The sequence below is a fragment of the Brassica napus genome, chromosome C9 (genome assembly GCF_020379485.1).
Source record: "Brassica napus cultivar Da-Ae chromosome C9, Da-Ae, whole genome shotgun sequence".
Lineage (NCBI taxonomy): Eukaryota > Viridiplantae > Streptophyta > Magnoliopsida > Brassicales > Brassicaceae > Brassica > Brassica napus.
Genome location: NC_063452.1, coordinates 60949653 through 60970402, shown reverse-complemented (window position 1 = coordinate 60970402; position 20750 = coordinate 60949653). Strand labels below are relative to the sequence as shown.

Genomic DNA, 20750 nt, shown 5'->3' with positions numbered 1-20750 from the left:
TTCAACAGTAATTGATACGCATTTTAAAATTGAAAAAAACATTCTCAGTGGAGATTGTAAAAATCAACGTCTACCTAATTAAATATGAGGTGGAACCTAAATTTGAAATTAAATTTTCTTACAGTCGAAAGATTGCAAAACAAGATTTATACTAATAGAATAAATAAAAGGAGAATAAGATCAATGTTCAGGGTGTCCACATCGGACTATAAAATCAGCAAATAAGAAACTTCCGAATGTCTACCTCAGCAATAAGATCAATGTTTCAATCTAAAACCAAACGCCTTGATCAAAAAAAAAAAGCCAAATGCCAAAACCCAAGAGTCGGAGACGTCGATTGTGTAACGTAGTCCACCACCATCAAAGCTATTAAAAGCTTCAACTCATCCATACTCTGCATCTCTCCCCCGAATCCAAATCTCCTCTGGTAGCTTCCATGGATGAGAAACAGTCAGATTTCCAGATCCAAAGCTTTGAATAAATCTAGCACCAAAGCTCCGACAATATCAACCAGCGCATCAATGTCTAAGAATCCAGGAAAATCACCACTAAAGCTCCAACTGAATCGACCACCAGTTCCATGGATAAGAAAAAAGGGTTGCTTGACTCGATCTACAGCTTTGAATCCTGCAAAAAGAAAGATCCTCATAGGGTTTGATCTGTTATTTATGGCAAAGAGGTATGGTTTGATATTCTAAATCCCTGAATTTCATAACCTTTTTCTTATCATCTAACCTATACTACACCTCAACATGAATCTGTGCTACAAGGTGCATAGCTCAGAATCGTGTAAGCCGATATAAAAATTTATGAAGCGTGGATCTCAGCCTCTTTAACCTCTTATCTCAAATTTTTTGACACTTTCAAGGTCTATCCGTTCTTCAAGAACATAGTTTAGCGATTGAGTTCAACTGGTTCTGGTTCCATTCATGCAAAGAGTTTGAAGCGATCTCTATGGTAAGGTTTAGGTTTTGTTGTCGAATACAGTTAAATTATTTCAATTATTTTGCTTTTTTTGTTGTTGTTGGTATTTTATTGGGATGCAGATAAAGATCCAGAGTATGGTAACCAAGCTGAGATCAAAGCGCAAAGGTTGTAAGAGAGACAAAGAGAGAGAGGCTTTTAAAAGGTTTGTTGTTATCTGATTATTTATGTTTTAGTTTTGTGTTTATGTTAGTTTAAAATTTAGCAAATTTTTAGAAACTTACTTCCGATGGGGTGATCTCCTTTTAATTCAACTGAAATCAATGATAGAGAAATCAACAATAGAGTTGTTTAAATTTTATTCTGTATGGAAACCATCTGATTCAGCTCCATACAGGATGACTGCATTTTATGTTGAGACCAGCTTACTGAAGCGAGTGCTAGGGTATTGCAACACATCGCTTCAGCTCCAGAGGAAGGTAATAATCGTTTTGCCATTGTAGTTGTAAAGGTATATTAATTTTACTTTTTGGTTTTGATTGCCAAATGGTCTTAGTTCTCAACTATAGTTCTCAACTACCGTTTATAATCTTTATCCTCATTTTTCAGCCATATATTACTTAAATTTTTTTTTCTGGTGAGCAGGAAATGTCATACAACAATTATCTGGGTGTTGACTCAGCGTGGAACTGCGTATCAGATTCTGAAAACCCGACATGTGCAGTCATGAAGCACACAAATCCTTGTGGTGAGGCCTACCAGCTAGCTGTAATAGCTGATCCAGGTAGCACATTTGGTGGTATTGTAGCCACCAATGTCAAAGTAGACAAGGTAATTGATTGATGAACATGGATCTACAACGATTTATTCTCTTATTCAGTTCATCTCACTAATAAAATTGAGCACATGCCATTTATTCAGGGATTGTTCGCAACAAAAAGAAAAGACATCTATTGTGTTACTGATCACAAGCTCACCATCTGTTTCACTCAGAATATTGTCCTCTCGGAGCTTCAATACAACCCAGTTGTGATCGAGAGAAACATGTTCAGGTTCCGTTCATTCCAAGAGTTTGAGGGGTGATTTGTATGGTAAGTTGGCTTTCCTGTGTTAACATGTGTTGTCCTGATTGTCCTGATTTGTATATTGTCCTGATCTGTATACAACTAAATTCTTTAACATGTGTTGCAGATATCATCGGCCCATGAAGGTCATCAATTGACAGTCTCTCAGCAAACACCCGGTCTTGAACGGAGGCAGCACTCCCACCTACAGCCAAAACAGTGAGCATATACGATTACATACTAGCACCAGCCATAACATGCATATGTCATTAACTGTCTCACAATTATAATTGGCAATTTCAGATGACCTATGATTAATGTCTACCTTTGGGACCAGGCTTCTCATGAGTCCCACAACAGGTTCAATGAAAGTCTTGCCACTCTTGCTGTTGCATTAGTAACAGCAGTTAACTCTAAACGTATTGGACGTAAGACGTTTCCATGTTTTAGTCAATAACATCTTGATTAATCAATCACGAATCAGTTCAAGAACATCTTGATTAATTTGCATTATATTTATCAAAACAGTCTTGAAGTCTTTTTAATTGTCCGTTTTTGTTCAACTATGTCCAAAGCATAGATAGATAAGATTAACACAAAGCTCTTAGTTTCGATTCAGTTAGTTTTTAATACTCATGGTAACGAGGTAGACAATAGCAAGCTACAATGGTCTTCTTGAGATTTAAATCTATGACATTGTTATCGTGTTTTGATTATATCGGAATAGATGGTGAGTTGATTGTTTTTTCTGGAGTTGAAATGTACATTACAAAACCCTCACCTTACACTTTCGCTTAGCATGTTGTTTACGTGTGCATGTTGTGCACGTGTGCTTTCTCTTTGTAACAGGTACCGTGCTGAGATATCTGTCTACGACAATGTCGTTAAGGCAACTTTTGTGCTCCTTAGTAATACTGGTCCTGAGTTAACAGGGAGGCAGGCGTTAGAGCTTATTGACAATTACTTCGAGGTTACTCATACTCATCTTATATTTCACCTCCCAAACAATCTAAACTGACTTAATCATGTTTGATATTGCAGGCTAATGGGGACATCGGTGCTAACCATGAGATGCCAACTCCACAATGTCTGGTGGAAGTCTCAAGCTCCAACCTTACAGTTAAGAGACAGACCATAAGTGTGACGAAGGTTGTTTCTCCTGCAGTTCTGCCACCATTTGTAGTAGCAGAAAGCCAACCAGACGCAATCGATGAAGAGAGCACATGCTCCTGGATTAATTCATTTCTGTCATAGGGAGTCTAGCATAACTTTATCCAAACTATTTTTGAACTCTCTGTTCTTGCATATTTTTTATAAATAATAAACCCAACTTATAAAGAACGAAACCACAACACATGCTTAGGAAGGAGAGTACCTCAACTTTTTGACCATTGAATGATAAAATTAAAGAAACTATACCTTTTTATGAACTATATTATGAACTATACCTTTTTGACCATTGAATGATAAAATTAAAGAAATATAACAAAAATAAAATAAAAATTATGCTAATAAAATATAATTTTATAATATAATTTTTTTTTAGGATTGATCTTTTTAATCTTTTCACCAAAAGAGTTTCCAATGAGTAACACGATTAGAAATCATCATGTTATCTATTTTATTAAAGAGTAAATAGATATTTATATTTTTAGCGTTAACTAATATAAATTTAGAGTCTAGATATGAGGGGTGAATTTTGGAGATGAGATTAATTTTTTAAATAAATAGATAAATATTTAGAATTAAAAATCAAGAAATTTAAAAATCATTTTACCTTTCAAAAGAAAATTTGAAATTTATAAATATTCAAATTAGTAAACATATAATTTAAGAACTATAAAAATATTTTTTTAATTTTTAATGTTTATTATTTACTTAAATAATTATTTATATTTATATATCTATAGAGCAAGGGAGGGAAAAAGGTAAAATGATCTTTTGCCTCCTTAATTAAATCTATTTTGAACATTTCCTCTTCGGAACTCCGTTGGTGAAAAAAACTTAAAAAATATTTAAGAGAATTGTGCTTATAATTAATTTTACATTATTGTTTTTTTTTTGTTTTATTAAAGTCAACACGGCAAAACCAAACATATTCAAAATGGTTTCAGTCTTAAAACAAAATTCAGAGATTAATTTCAAATCGATGACGTGAACTTTGAATGATATATATAAGTGTGTTATTGGAAAAGAAATCTTTTATACATATGTTTGTAATAATTTTGATTTTTTATTCAAGCATGTATACAAACAAAATATTTCATCTATCTTAGAGTATCTCCAAAAGGAATTCTAGACTTAGATTTCCCAAAATACATATATGTGTATAAATATATTAATATTTAATTATAGGCTCTTAACTTTACAAAAAAGGTAACTAAAAATATATTTTTTTTGTTCATTTGATTTGTATTTTCCGTAAAGTTAATAATTCTACAATTAAATATTAATATAATATATATATATATATGTTAATATATAACATATATGTATTTTGAGAATTCCAAGCTTAGAATCTTCACTGAAGGTGCTTTTTTTATGCTATCATTATAATTCAAAATGGGTTTTTAAATTTAAAATGGTTCTACAATATCTTATATTCACACAACATATTTAACTGAAATTTTATAGAGCAATTATCTGGGCGTAGCGCGGAAAAACGATCTAGTTGTCATAATAAGATGTGAAAACTAGACACTTTTACACCTGATACATTCATCTTCATTAAACATTATTAAATTCACACCGAGAACTGTAGCCTATGCTTTGACCTTTGAAGCTATGTTTGTCATTGCATATCGAGTTAGAACATTTCCGATATAAAATTTCATTTTAAAGTGAGAAATAAAATAAAAAGCAAAAAAATAAAATGATTATTCAGTATTTATTCTAGAGTCAATTAACCGAATATACATGAAAAAAAAAAGCAAAATTAAAGAACTACCTAACATGTTGAAAAATAAAAGTGTATGTACCAAAATCAACTTAAATTGACTATTATGTCCTTCTTTATTTAATACGGTAAAAAGAGAAAGTCAAATTTTCATCTTCATTTTTATCAACTTCTTCATCATCTTTCATCAATGTCGATAGTTTTCCCTGAAACTAATTAAATTACTCTCCACCAACATCCGTTTCAGCTTCCATCGAAAAAAACGAAGTAGAACTGCTCACTTTCTGAGGAGTTAGTTTTTATTTTTCATTTCTCCTTGCAATTTTCACTGTAACGCTCGCCGAAGATCGTCCTTCTTCTGCCGTATGCAACGGCCAAGCTTCCTTCTATCAAACCAGAGGATTACGCTCACCGTCTTGGGAGATCACGCTTCGCTCTCTTGCCTTCTCTCTTCCATCCCAAAGATCGGAGATCCAGAACATATCCGCACCGAATCCAACTCACCGAGCCAAAAACGAGTTGCCGAGGACGACGATCGGCTGATCGGAGGGGCGGAACAGGTAGAGTAACAGCCACGAGGCGAGGATGCAGAGGAGGAAGATGAGGGAGAAGGGATGCGTCACGAGGGAGAACCCGACGATCGCCGTCGCGACGGCGCCGTCATTGACCTTGAAGTAGGAGTAGTTCTTGCGGATGCGGACGACGGCGTCGGAGAACGACTCCGGTTTGGATAACGCGGAGCGGTCCGCGAGCTCGGCCAGGGACAGCGCTGGGAGAGGCCGTTCGTGACGGTTTCGGAGATCCGATTGATGAATCGCAGAAGTCGGGGGTTGGTATTCAACGTGATTGGATGGCGGAGGAGATGGTTTGGGGTTGCAAATTGAGAGGGTGAGAGAGAAAAATGATAATTCGGAAAAGGGTAAAATAAGATTATTAAAATGTTAAAAGTAAAATTTTATCTTCTTCAACTTTCTCCAACTTCTCTCTAAGAAACAGAACATAAGCGAGTGTTTAAAGTGGTGGCCGGTGGCTTTGCCGCCGGTTACCTTTTTTTCTTTTGTTTTTTTTGTTTGTAAATAGCTTCGATCGTTTGATCGATCAAAAGTTTCGCTATGGCGATTTTCAGTTTCGTTAGGCGATTTTGGTAATGATATGGTTTGACTCGATCAGAGTAGTTTATCACTCCTATCTTTTCTCTGATTTGATTTGGGTCGAACCTAAATAAAGTTTCAACCTAGTTCTTCTCCTTTTGGATTGGTTGTAATATGCCGTTGGATTAAGAGATTGCATTTCTCTTCTTGCTTAGAAAAGCTTATTTCTTTGATTCAGAGTGGTATCAAGCTTTGCTCACTGTACATGCGGAGTCTCCACGATGGCCAAGGAACTGAGGTTTGGAACAAGCTTTGGAGAAGTGGTTCAGAATCCAGATGAGTTGGAGTTGCCATAGTGGTAGCGTTCCGACGAGATTCTATACCGTTTCTATTAAAGTTGTTCGTTGGGCTTGAACTCTAACAATTGGAGATGAAGATCTCTTATTCAATGGAGATTGGAGGAATGAAGAACGTACAAGCAGTCTCAAGTGATCTGAGATGGAGATAGATGGTTTCCCAGCGAGTTTTCCGGCACCGCCTCTCTCCCTTCTCGATAGAAGAAACGAAGCCACGTGTCTGATCCCGTGTCACTCATGCATGTAATCTTATATGTTTGTTGTATGGGCTTTGTTTGGGTCAAATATCTTTGAGTCTGTTTGTAATCTTTTGCCCATTGGACTTTATAAAAGATGTTGACAAAAAAAAAAAAAAAATGTTAACAGTGCAAAAAATAGTCAAATGGTATTTACCTAATTATAGGTTTTTGTGTGCGTATGGAACCTAAATAATCTTTATTCTATTATAGAATGAAAAATACAACGGGATTAAAATATTTTTTATTCATAGTTCTATTTTGAAATAAATTATGGATAGAACTGGAAAAATTAATACCATAGCGGATTATAACTGATTTTGAGCCTAAATGCATTTTAAACGTATGTGTGTACAATGTTTAGGTCTTAAAATACTAGAGTTTATGTGTCTTTTTCTTATGACTGAACCCCTTATACCATATTTTTTAACGCCATTCTCATATTCTATTTGTCTTGGTTAATAATAGTGGGCAATATGATATAGAAAGTAAAGTCGGACAAGAAGTATAGTACATGATTTGTAAAGTTGGCAATATCATTTCACATGAAAGTAATCTTTTGCAAGGCCATCTTGGTTATATGTATATTTATTTTTTATTTTTTGTTAATGCCACGTGTCATCTTTTAGAAGAATTTTTTTCCGTTGATGTGGACGTCCTATGGAGCCTCAAAAGCTCCATTTTATTAGTATAAAGCTCTATTTTATTAGTATAGATACATTTTTCAGATAGATGTTTAATTTAGTTTTTTTCATTTTTTAATTATATATTTACGTTTTCTAATTTTCTTGCTTTTATATCAGATTATAAATTATGATAGATGTTTGTTTAATGTAACATTTCTATTTCTTATTTTGTATATTTACTTTTTATTTATTTTCCTTATATTGTATATTTACTTATTATTGTTTAATGTAACATATTTATTTCTTATATTGTATATTTACTTATTATTTCTTTTTCTTTATATGTATACTTTTTTTTATTTTATTTTTATTAATGTCACGTGTCATCTTTTAGAAGAAGTTTTTTTTCGCTGATGTGGACGCTGCCTTAAAAGCTCCCTTTTATTAGTATAGTTCGTATATTTTATATTTAGTTATTTTAATATTATAATAGATGTTTAATCTAATATTTTTATGTTGTATATTTACTTATTATTTATTGAACTATACATTTTTTAGATATATGCTTAATTTAGTTTTTCCAATTTTAATATTGTATATTTACTTACTGTTTATCTTTCTTATTTTGTATATTTATTTATTCTAAATTTTTTGATTTTATATCAATAATAATATTACGATATATATTTAATGTAATATTTTTATTTATTATATACTATATTTACTTAATATTTAGTTTTTCTTCTATTTTATATTTATTTATTCTAATATTACGATAATTGTATAATATAATATTTCTATTTTTTATATTGTGTATTTAGTTATTATTTATTTTACTATACATTTTTCATATAGATTTTTAATTTAGTTTTTTTTTTTCATTTCTTAATTGTATCAAATGATAAATTATGATTGATGTTTAATGTAATTATAATAGATGTTTAATGTAATATTTATATTTCTTATATTGTATATTTACTTTTTATTTATTTTTTCTTATATTGTATATTTACTTATTATTTTTAATGTAATATTTCCATTTCTTATATTGTATATTTACTTATTTTTATTTTTCTTTATATGTATATATATTTTTTTTTTATTAATGACACATGTCATCTTTTAGAAGAAGTTTTTTGCGGTGATGTGGACGCTCTATGGAGCCTCAAAAGCTCCATTTTATTAATATAGATACATTTTTCAGATAGATGTTTAATTTAGTTTTTTCATTTTTTAATTATATATTTACGTAATCTAATTTTCTTACTTTTATATCAGATGATAAATTATGATAGATGTTTAATGTAATATTCTATTTCTTATATTGTATATTTACTTTTTATTTATTTTCTTTATATTGTATATTTACTTATTATTGTTTAATGTAACATTTCTATTTCTTATATTATATATTTACTTATTATTTATTTTTCTTTATATGTATTTTTACTTTTATTTTTTGTTAAGGTCACGTGTCATCTTTTAGAAGAAGTTTTTTCCGCTGACGTGGACGCCCTATGAAACCTCAAAAGCTCCCTTTTATTAGTATAGATTTTCTTACTTTTATATCAGATGATAAATAATAAATAAATATAGTATATAAGAAATAAAAATATTACATTAAATATTTATCGCAATATTATCGTTGATATAAAAGCAAGAAATTTAGAATAAATAAATATACAAAATAAGAAAAGATAAACAGTAAGTAAATATAAAATATAAAAAAATAGAAAAACTAAATTAAACATATATCTGAAAATATATAGTTAAATAAATAATAAGTAAATATATAATAAAAATTGACGTATTACATTAAACATATATCGTAATATTACAATTTGATATAAAAGCAAAACAATTAGATAAGTAAATATACAATTAAAAAAAGTAAATATAAAATATAAAAAATGGAAAAATTACATTAAACATATATCTGAAAAATGTATAGTTTTAAATTTTTTTATTTCCAAATATTTTAATAAGTAAATATAAAATTAAGAAAAACAAGCATACAATATAAGAAATAGAAACATTACATTAAATATCTATCATAATATTATCATTTGATATAAAAGCTAGAAAATTAGAATAAATCTATACTAATAAAATGGACCTTTTGAGGCTCCATAGAGCGTCCACATCAGCGAAAAAAATCTTCTTCCGAAAGATGACACATGACATTGTTACTAAAAAATAAAAAAATAAAAAATAAAAAATATACAATATAATATAAAAATAAACAATATGTAAAATACAATTAATAAATGAATAAACTAAAATTAAACATCTCTCTGAAAAAATGTATAGTAAAATAAATAATAAGTATTTATACATTATAAGAAATATAAATATTATATTAAACATTTATCGTAGTATTGAAATAAATAAATATACAATATAATGAAAAATACACAATAAGTAAATATAAAATATCAGAACAGGAAAAACTAAATTAGACATCTATAAGAAAAATGTAAAGTAGAATAAATAATAAGTAAATATATATATCTGAAAATATATAGTTAAATAAATAATAAGTAAATATATAATAAAAATTGAAGTATTACATTAAACATATATCGTAATATTACAATTTGATATAAAAGCAAAACAATTAGATAAGTAAATATACAATTAAAAAAAGTAAATATAAAATATAAGAAATGAAAAAATTACATTAAACATATATCTGAAAAATGTATAGTTTTAAATTTTTTTATTTCCAAATATTTTAATAAGTAAATATAAAATTAAGAAAAACAAGCATACAATATAAGAAATAGAAACATTACATTAAATATCTATCATAATATTATCATTTGATATAAAAGCTAGAAAATTAGAATAAATCTATACTAATAAAATGGACCTTTTGAGGTTCCATAGAGCGTCCACATCAGCGAAAAAAATCTTCTTCCGAAAGATGACACATGACATTGTTACTAAAAAATAAAAAAATAAAAAATAATAAATATACAATATAATATAAAAATAAACAATAGGTAAAATACAATTAAGAAATGAATAAACTAAATTAAACATCTCTCTGAAAAAATATATAGTAAAATAAATAATAAGTATATATACATTATAAGAAATATACATTATAAGAAATATAAATATTATATTAAACATTTATCGTAGTATTTAAATAAATAAATATACAATATAATGAAAAATACACAATAAGTAAATATAAAATATCAAAACAGGAAAAACTAAATTAGACATCTATAAGAAAAATGTAAAGTAGAATAAATAATAAGTAAATATAAAATATAAGAAATAAAAATATTACATTAAAAATCTATCATAATATTAGAATAAAAATATATAATAAGTAATATACAATATAAGAAATATAAAAATAACATAAACATCTGAAAAACGTAAAGTAAAATAAATACTAAGTAAATATACAATATAAGAAATATAAATATTACATTAAACATCTATAAATAATATTTACCATTTGATATAAGGGCGAGCAAAAAAAATAGAATATGTAATTATAAAATAGAAGAAAAATAAATAAATAAATATACAATATAAGAAATGGAAAAACTACATTAACTTCTATCTTAAAATGTATTGTCTTACATTTTTATTATTTACAAATATTTTTATAAGTAAATATATATATACATTATAGGAAGAAATAAATATTAACTAAATATAAAATATAGGAAAATATAAAAAATAAATAAATATAATATATAAGAAATAAGTATATTACATTACATATATCGTAATATTATCATTGATATAAAAGCAAGAAATTTAGAATAAGTAAAGAGAAATATCCTCGGATAACCATTTTTAAGTTTTTGTCACAAAAATAGCTCTCAATGAGAAAGATGACCAAAAGAAGTTTTATTAAAGAGTAAAAATGCATTTATACCCTAGGGTTAACTAATCTGGACTTATAGTTTAGAGTTAAGGGGTGGATTTTTGAAGATATGGTTTCAAACTTTTTTTTAAAAAAATTAAATTTAAAATTTTCAAAATAAAAGGGGCTCTTTTGGCCATTTTCTTTTTAGAAGGCTATTTTTGTGAGAAAAACTTAGAAAATGCTATTTGAGAGAATTGCCCATAAGTAAATATAAAAAATAAGAAAAGATAAACAGTAAGTAAGTATACAATATAAAAAATGGAAAAACTAAATTAAACATCTATCTGAAAATTGTATAGTTAAATAAATAATAAGAAAATATGCAATGTAAGAAATATAAATATTACGTTAAACTTCTATCGTAATATCACCATTTGATATAAAAACAAGAAAATTAGAATAAATAAATAAACAATATAGAAAAATTCTTTAAGATAGCCATTTTTAAGTTTTTGTCACAAAAATAGCTTTCAATGAGAAAAATGACCAAAAACGTTTTATTAAAGAGTAAAAATACATTTATACCCTAGGGTTACTAAACTAGACTTAGGGTTTAGAGTTAAGGGGTGGGTTTTGAGGATAGGGTTTCAAATTTTTTTTTAAAAAAAGAAAATTTAAAATAAAAATGAGTTATTTTGGTCATTTTCCTTATTGAATGCTATTTTGTGACAAATTTTTTTAAAAAAATCTATTTGAGAGAGTTGCCCTATAATATAAGAAAAATTAAATAATAAGTAAATATACAGTATAAGAAATGAAAAACTATATCAAACATCTATCTTTTTTTTTTATCAACCATCTATCTGAAAAATATATAGTTTTTTTGGTTTTTTCTAAGGAAATATGAATTTACACAAACATACAATTCAGAATTTTGTTGTTGTTTAGAATACAACGTCCAAAAGAATAGCTATATAGTTAACATTTGATAGATGTTACAATATAAAAAGAAACTAAGACTGCATGTGTGCGTCTAATACTAGAAAATATATTCATTTGCTTCCTTTTTATAGAAAATATCTTTTTGGTACTTTTGTTTTATGTTTTTGTTATATTTTCCAAACAACATTAATTAAATAGTCAATTTAATACATGTCTATAAGTTATGGGAAAACATAATTACAAAAAATTTCTGAAATAGTTAATGATTGGATATTAAAAAGTGAATTTTATGTTTGTCTAAGATGTATCAAAAACTCGGATTTCACAGTAATCAAAATAAGATTATTACAAATTTGACAATCATATCTATTTATCCAAATAGATGAAGATAAAATTTAAGGATCTTTAACATTTTATGAGTTCAAGGAGCATACAACTTTCAAATGTACACATGTGTTCAAGTTCTATTGCTTTAGTCATAATTTGCCTATTTCGTTTATCCAGTTATAAGTTAAACAATCACGAAATTTTATTTAGACAATACATATACTATTTAAAAAAATTAGGATCATATATTTACATGCAGTGATAGCCAAAAACTCAACAATTTGTTTTGCTAAAACTGCATAACTAAATATCTAACAAAATGCAATAATTATTAAAGCATTAGGAGATAAGTAAAATTTTGACATTTTGAAAAAAAATATTTAATTATGATATGCATTTTAACATTTACATATATGTATCATAAATATAAATACTATAGTAACTTAAATTAAGAAAATAAATAAAAATCTCGGGCGTAGCCCGGGCTTACCCTAGTATGAAAATAAAATAAAAAGACTCAGTTATTATTTCAAAATGCATGTAATATGTTATTAAAATGTATTATCTTATTAATTAATAATGTGTATAATATTTTTACTTTGTAATTTATTGCTAAATAAAAATTTTATGTTTTTTATCAGTAAAAGGACTACAGTGTAAAATTTAAAACTTCTGAAATTGAGTTTAAAGTTGTTTTTTCGGAGAAAAGTGCCATCAAATTTCAAATTTGAAGTTTTGGCAACTTTCTTACTTTTGGAGATGGTCTTAAAAAACCGCCGGAGCATTGGATCCTCTTTCTGTTTCCACGTGTCTTCTTTTTAAAACTTCACTCTCGATTTGTTTCTCCTGATATGTTTTATTTCATTTTTGGCCCAATTAGTTTTGGCGCAAATTATAGTTACTTTAGAGAAATCATAGCTTTCTCCTTTCCTTTCGCTGGTGTAAGGAAACATATTTTTGGCGACTCCTTTTAATCTTCTTAGACGACGTTACACTGTGAAAATGACAATCAATCAAGCTACCGCACTATTCCCACTACGTACTCCCCATTACTTCTTTAATTCACCTTTCACCTCCTTCGTTGCATATAAAATGAAGTGTATGAGCAACAAAGCAAAATCTTTTGCTTATCGAAATCCAGAGTTCGTATCCCTTATAACTGAAACCCCTCCACCATGGCGACTTCTCAAGTTCACTTCTCGGAGCTGAAGGCTGGCCACTGGATAGAGACTGTTCAGATGAGACTACTTCGATTTTGGGAGGCCCATAATGTGAAAAAGGCGGTGAGCTGATGGTGATAAACATGCTTCTTACTAATATGAAGGTTAGCTGGAACCTTATTAATTTTTAGTTTGCTATTTAGAGTTTTCTAACTTTTTCTGTAACTGGTTCATTATTCTACTTATTATTCTCCTTTTTAAGCGACGCTCATCTAAGCCTCTATCAATGACCACCATCTTAACACACCTCTCGAGTGAAGGCTCGCTATATGATCTGAGTGCCTTTGATGTTGCAAGAAGCAACCCAAAATTCCGGTTTGGTCACACTCCTGTCACGATTAGTTTTGAGAGTTGTTCCCATTACGTTAATTTGTCATTGAGCCACCAATATGAATTCTCTAATATCATGTGCATATTCTTCTGTAAGTAAATGTATTGCCGGATCTATTATCTATAGTAGGTTTATTCATCCACCCACAAACGACAACATTCAGGAGGAGCCATGTTTTTTAATGCTTTGTTATGATCAAGGAGAAATGATATTTATAAATGAAAGTGACCTACATTTTCGACGTCGGAGTGTTAACAGGAAGCAAATAGTACATAACCACAACGAATATACTTGGATTTCAACATAAAAGGATGACTGGTGGCAGTTGCTATCATCAAATACATATTACAATGATTCTACTTCAGATCAGATCACAAAGACAATGTTGTACTTTAAATAACACGTTTATTTAAAGTAGTTGTGTTTCAGAATTAGATTGAAGCATGTGAGAATGGAAGAGTGGAGAAACAAACGTATGTGATGGACGCGACTCCATTTTTCCGACATCTTAACAACCGCTCCTTGGCATTCACTCTCATTTATCCCACTAATCATTACTACCGCTTCACCTCCTAAACATCCGTCATAAACTAAGCTTCTAGTCATCAGAAGTTGTATAATTTCAACTTAGGTTTGAGCCGTTTGGCACTTCGACTGGCCTTCTCTATATAGACAGTGAAGCTCTAGATATTTGCATTTATCACAGAGTAATGGGAGGAGTATAGGGGATCATCGATTGAAGACATTTTCTGAGAACATGAATGGGAACATCAGGCGTTTCCCAGTGTCAAAGCAACAACGATAAGGATAAGATGTTCCCTAGTGAAGGATCCGTTTTGTTTGGTGCATACTTAATGGGCCTCTGATATCTTATGAGTTTGCCTCCATATTGCAAAATGTTGAATTAGATATCGTGGCCTCTAATTGAACGCAGTCCATGAAAACCCAACAAATGGCCAGCCTGTTAAACAACACCGGAGTATGGTTCATCTATTATCTGTCAACAATCGAACTAGAAAAAAAAGACTTCTTTATATATAGAAATAAATATTATTATTTGACACAAAAAGATAAATATTATATACTAGGGTAGGTCCGCCCTACGGACGGAAAGTTATAATAAAAACTATTTTATTATGCTGAATAGTGTTTATCTTCTTGTTTAAAAACTAATTTTAAATTCACACTTAGTGTTTTAACCCAAAAATAGTAATTAGAGTTATGATATAACGTAATTCTATTTGTAATAGTTTACGAATGGTGTCGTGATTTTGTATTTAGTCGTTTGATGATGTTGCTATTTGTTTAAAATGAGAAAGTTATTATTAGAACAGTCGCAACACTTTTGAGAGTCACATATTTAGTTACCATTAGGAATTCTATAATGTATGTGAGGAAATATTATTTATTGAGAAAATGCAATGTGTGTATATTTCTTGTGTAGACGAATAATTTAAGTACTATTTGAAAATGTAAACGAACTGGCTAATAGAGAGACGATTAAATATAAGAACTTGTTGAGTGGGGTTCATATGAACTTTTTTTGCCTATCTTCTTAAATTAAAATTGTAGAAAGTGTGTATATATTTGCACCATTTTAAGTGATTTTGATGAGAGATCCCGAAAGTTATAGAGGAAGAAATTGGGTGTTGAGAGTTTGCTTACCGAGGTGGCATATTTGACCAATTAGATTTAACTATTGATCCCAAAGCTTTTATATGTGAAGATTGGTTATGTTCTCTTTGTTTAATTTTCCATAATATTCAAGAATAGAAGATTCAAAATTTTGCTATGTTCTTTATGTCTGGCAATTAGATTATATATCATAAATAAAAGCATTAAGAACACTTGATCAACCATTAAATCCAAGTATACATTATGTAATAAGTCTTCCCATTTCCGTAAGAAAGATATCAAAATAATTACGCAGCAAGCCAAAGAGTGCGATTCTGGAAAACGCTCTTGGCTAACCAACTCCAGATTCGATTCCACAAATGGAATTAGTATCCAACGATGAAATCGAATGAAAATATATTAATGTTATAATTGAACAATTGAGATGTTTTGTGGAGAAGCTCTAACGAAGATTTAGCTTTTCGTTTTCCTCTCTCTGTCACGTTCTTCGATGGATCCATCAATGTCACAACCGTACCGTGTACACCTACTGAGACCAGTGTCTCAGTTTCTCTCTGACACACGGAAAGCAATATCAATGCTACCTTCTCTCAGTTTCTAGCTTGCTCCATCTCGAGAATACCTATTAATATGCCAGTAAAATATTTGTGTCGACTATCTTGGCTTTATTGTCTAGGTTACTTGTACGGTTTGAGATTATTGTCCAAGCTTGATCAACACTAAAGCATCTTAACCAATGGAGCGGCAATATTACATGTAATCGCTCAGCATATGTTTCCATGATAAATAGATCGTACAATGCTGCCAATGCATTTTTCTTCCCTTTTGGGGACCTGTTCTCGGGAAGGTCCAGTTTGGAAAGTAACGCACCGCCTATGATGATCTTGTTCTCATCGATTAACAAAGAGTCTCACTACCGTGTTTTCTGTTGATTCCATGGTTCCAGCTCTAAGGACTTGAGTTATTATGACTCTTGGTACATTACTTTTTATTTCTAACTAAACATAAGAATTGTTTAGCAAAAGACAAAACTGGCTTTACACTTTCTAATACATTTAGGGGATCCCTCATTTTTAGTTAACTTCAACAATCAAAGATTTAAAAGAACAACAGTGAAATATGTTTAGCATTGTAGTTGGATTTTCAGCCGAACTTTTTAATTATTTTTATAATTTATGTATTATTAAGTTATATCTGTAATATTTTTTTGATTGTTTTATATCATTTTTGTTAATTTTTCTATGTTTGAGTTTTATAACCAGAAAATAGAAATCAAATTCCATGAAATGTACACAAACATAGAGTTTTTTTTTTGTTCTTATAAGAAATTTCTCTCTGTTTTTGAAATTTATGTATTTTGCATTTTATTACATGAATTTTGTAAAAAAATGTTATCTGTTAACATATTGATGTCAATAAGTTTATTTAATTGAAAACGAATCATTTATAAAAGATAATTTATGAAGTATTTGACCTTTTTTTAAACGATTTGTTAAAAAAAAAGATAGATTAATAAATATGTCAAACCTAAATTGATGTGGTGCTCATGTTGTATGAAAAGGTATAACTTTCATATAAATACCAATAATGCATAATATATAGTTTTGAAAGAGAATATTATTTCCTATCAAAAGTATAATATTGTGAACGTAAACTGCTATTATTGTTGTTGTTACTAACCAAATAGAAACAAAATATAATAATAAAAGAAAAATTACAAATATCCGACAATTTTCAAAGACTATGGTACAAAGGTTCTCTTCTCCTTCGCGTTCTTTTGAAAGTTGAGGAACTTGATACCACAGATAAAGACAAAGAGCAGTATCCATCCTATGTGGACAGCATCTACAACTTGTAAGAAGTCATTTTCGAACACGAACCCATCTTTCAGCAAACCTTTTAAGGTTCATGTCTCCAACACCATTGATCTGCACTACCGAATCTTTGTTTCCTACCTGAGATGTGATGATACAAACGGGAGTTTATACAATAGGAACGGTGTGTAAAAACACTAACCCGTGAATAAAAATTCAAAGAATGGCTCTATCCTACAACATACTAAGAGCAGCTCCAACGCAGTTCCTTAGGAAAATATCCTTAGCAATAAATGATTTTTAAAATATGTGGGACCCAAAAAATTTAAGAAATTGTGCCATAATAATTTTTTAAAGTTCGTAGCTAAGGATTAACTCTCTGCCAGGTTCATCACTGTGCGCGGATCCCACCACCACGTGAGATCCCGTGATTGGTTTTTTTTTTTTTTTTAAAAAAGCTGAAAAAAGTAAAAATATTAAAATAATCTACCTTGGTTATCGAGTCGAACGTTTCCGCGTTGGATGTGCTCTAACATGGCTGGGGAACCAAAAAAAAAACAAAACAAAAGAGAGAAAGTAACCTCTCCAATCTTCTTCTTTCATCGTCTCCTCAAAGAAATCAAGAACGATTCTCTCGATATCTTGAACCGAATACTTGAAGTAGTTCTCAGGGTCTCTTCCACTCTCTATATGAGACCTGAAACTTCCAAGAAACGAAACCAAGATGCAGATTTACCTGTATAAGAACAGTTGCGAGGATACCTAAACTCCACAAGTTCATTGTAAGAGTGCTACCAATTGTCATTAATAGCTTTGACTACAAAAAGTTCAGCTTCTAGCTCTCCAAGCTTGACCTGAAAAGGGAAACGAAGGAAATCAAGTATTCGGATGACGAAATGGGAAGCAATGACTGTCCAAGAAATTAAAAACAAAAGCAAGTATATGGGTTCACCTCAACATCATCCAGACATATCTTTCGTGCCATCTCTCCCCATTTTTTATCTGCATAAAAAAAATCAAAGTTCAAAGACAAACTTCAAACAGAAACAGATTACAATGGACAATCATATAGCTGGTAGAGAGATGATCACATACAGAGGGAGAGCCTCCAAGAATCTGATGAGACACACTTCGACGGTGGAGACGCAATTCGACGATTGAGTCAAATCGATAGAGGAGAGTCGTTCATTACATTTCCTCACATACATGCATTTGTAAATAAGCAATGTGATTTCTAAGAGGCTCTTTTTTATTGTTACCGTAATCCCAGGAGAAGAAGCATGAATGATGTCCGGCTTAAAGCGAGCAATTTCAGAGATAATTCTAGGACTAAGCGCAAGCGAGAGGGGTACCTTTTGGTACCATGGGCAAGGGAAGCTGCAGAAGAATAAGAGATCAAAGAAGAATTAGCTATAATATTACCAAATGGAGTGTAACATTTATCCATTAAGTTAGTTATGTAGCTTAAGTGTTGATAGTTACCTTCTGGATCCAATGACTTTTGCTCCATAAAACTCTTCGGGAACACCTTCATGTGTCGTAACGACTATAACCTATGAAGCTAAAACAGTTTTAACAGATTGACAAAGAAAAAGAAAGGAGCACTTGGGATTGAAGAAATAGAATCAGGAGGAGGAAAAAGAAGAAACCTCGTCTCCCATTTCAGGAAGATACCTAATAAAGTTCTGGAATCTGTTTTTGTAACCTGAGACATAGCAAGTACAATCATAGGATTGACAAACCCGTGTTTAGTGTAGACCTTTTTGATTCTGTCAATGACAAATGACTGGAATCCCAAAATCAAAACTATCTTCCATAAACTAAAGTTTTTTTACAAAAGTTTGATCATTATGAGTTTTAAAGCCGGAATTACCTTTGCATCGCTGAGGAGTATGTCCCATAAGCTTGCTAGCAAGCTTCATGTTTCCAGCTTTCCAGAACCAAAGCAGGTTAACCTCGACAGTGGAGTAATAGTTGAAGAATCTGAGAAAGGAAGTAAAGGGGATGCACTAAATTTGTTTATGAGTCCGTTGAAGATGACGATTCGATCCAGACAGACGGCTTAACGTGTCGAGATTATTTTTGCCAAGAAGATGAAGAGATAAACGAACTTAGGGTTAGAGAATTTTGTGCGGCGACTGAGAGTCTATGAGAGGAGACAATCCTTAAGTAGATCAGAATTGGGTTTAGATAAACTTTTGTACAGGCCCGTAGTGACCCATAAACAAATTGATAACCGAATTAATGAAACGATGCGTTTCAAGCAGCCGGGACACGTGTCAAACTCACGTTGCACGAATTAGTGACGTGGCAGATGACGTGGACGTCCCGGGAGAGAAGTAAACTGTTCTTTGCTAATTAAAGTATACTAGGTGTGATAAAATTTTTAAAAGTTAAATTATATTTAAAATGAAATTTATTAATATTATATATTTTATTATTTTTGACTAATATTTATTATAAAGTTGATTATTTAAGCATAAAATTAAGAAATTTTTTTTTTGTTTATTTTAAATTACATTTAATAATATATATGTAATATATTTAAAATTCGAATCTTAGATAAATTTTTTATCTATTTATTTTGGTTAAATGTATTAAATCAACTTGAATAAAATTACTAAAAATCATATAAAAATTGAATAGTTATTAAAAATTATAACTAAACAATATTTATAAAATTTGTAGATATCTAAAAGAAACTAATGAAATTACGATTAACAATTTATTAATTTAAAAAAAAATGTAGAAAATTTTGAAAATATTAGTAATAAAAATTGTATAATTATAAAAATACAATTAAATAATGTATTTCGAAATTTATAATGCATATTTCAATATATTTATTTTAGTGATGATTTATGAATTATTACCGTATTTTAAGAAGTTTAACAAAAATATAAATCAACATTAAATGTAATGTATTAGTTATTGCCATATTCTATAAAGTGTACCAAAAATATATGTCAGTAATAAATGTGATTGTCCATGTCATATTAACTATAAGTCATGTCATCAATCTTGTTAGCCATGTCATCATTGTTTTTGTAAAAATGATTGTAGATAGGATTTGTGGCAAAATCACTTCACAAATATATATAGTCTAGGGGATTTTAGTTATAGGAAAATTTGGTCAAAGTTTGATTCTATAGAATCCAAGAAACCAATAAATTATACATATATAAAAGCAAACTTTGACAAAGTTTTTCACGGAGTATACTTTAATTAGTAATAGATAATATAAATATATATAATTTATTAGTTTCTTGGATCCCATAAAATAAGCTTTCACCAATTTGTCTGCATAGAATATACTTTAATTAATACTAAATAATATATATATATATTATTTATTACTATATAAAGTATATATTTGGTCAAAGTTTACTTCTATAGGATTTAAAAAGGGTAAAGTTATATATCTATATATATATATAGTTTACATACTAAAAA

The 20750-nt window shown here is 29.5% G+C and overlaps 2 long non-coding RNA genes across 2 annotated transcripts; one reads left to right on the top strand and one right to left on the bottom strand.

Annotated features, from left to right (window-relative positions):
• The first annotated feature begins 2 nt into the window (after positions 1–2).
• LOC125593171 lies at positions 3–6208 on the top strand. Its single transcript, XR_007329105.1, has 2 exons — positions 3–2958; positions 3030–6208. It is a non-coding gene; the product is annotated as an uncharacterized LOC125593171 (long non-coding RNA).
• Positions 6209–17124: 10916 nt separating this feature from the next.
• Positions 17125–19786, bottom strand: LOC125593168. Its single transcript, XR_007329104.1, has 2 exons — positions 18393–19786; positions 17125–18299 (listed from the first exon to the last, which is right to left on the bottom strand). It is a non-coding gene; the product is annotated as an uncharacterized LOC125593168 (long non-coding RNA).
• Between the last annotated feature and the right edge of the window lie 964 nt (positions 19787–20750).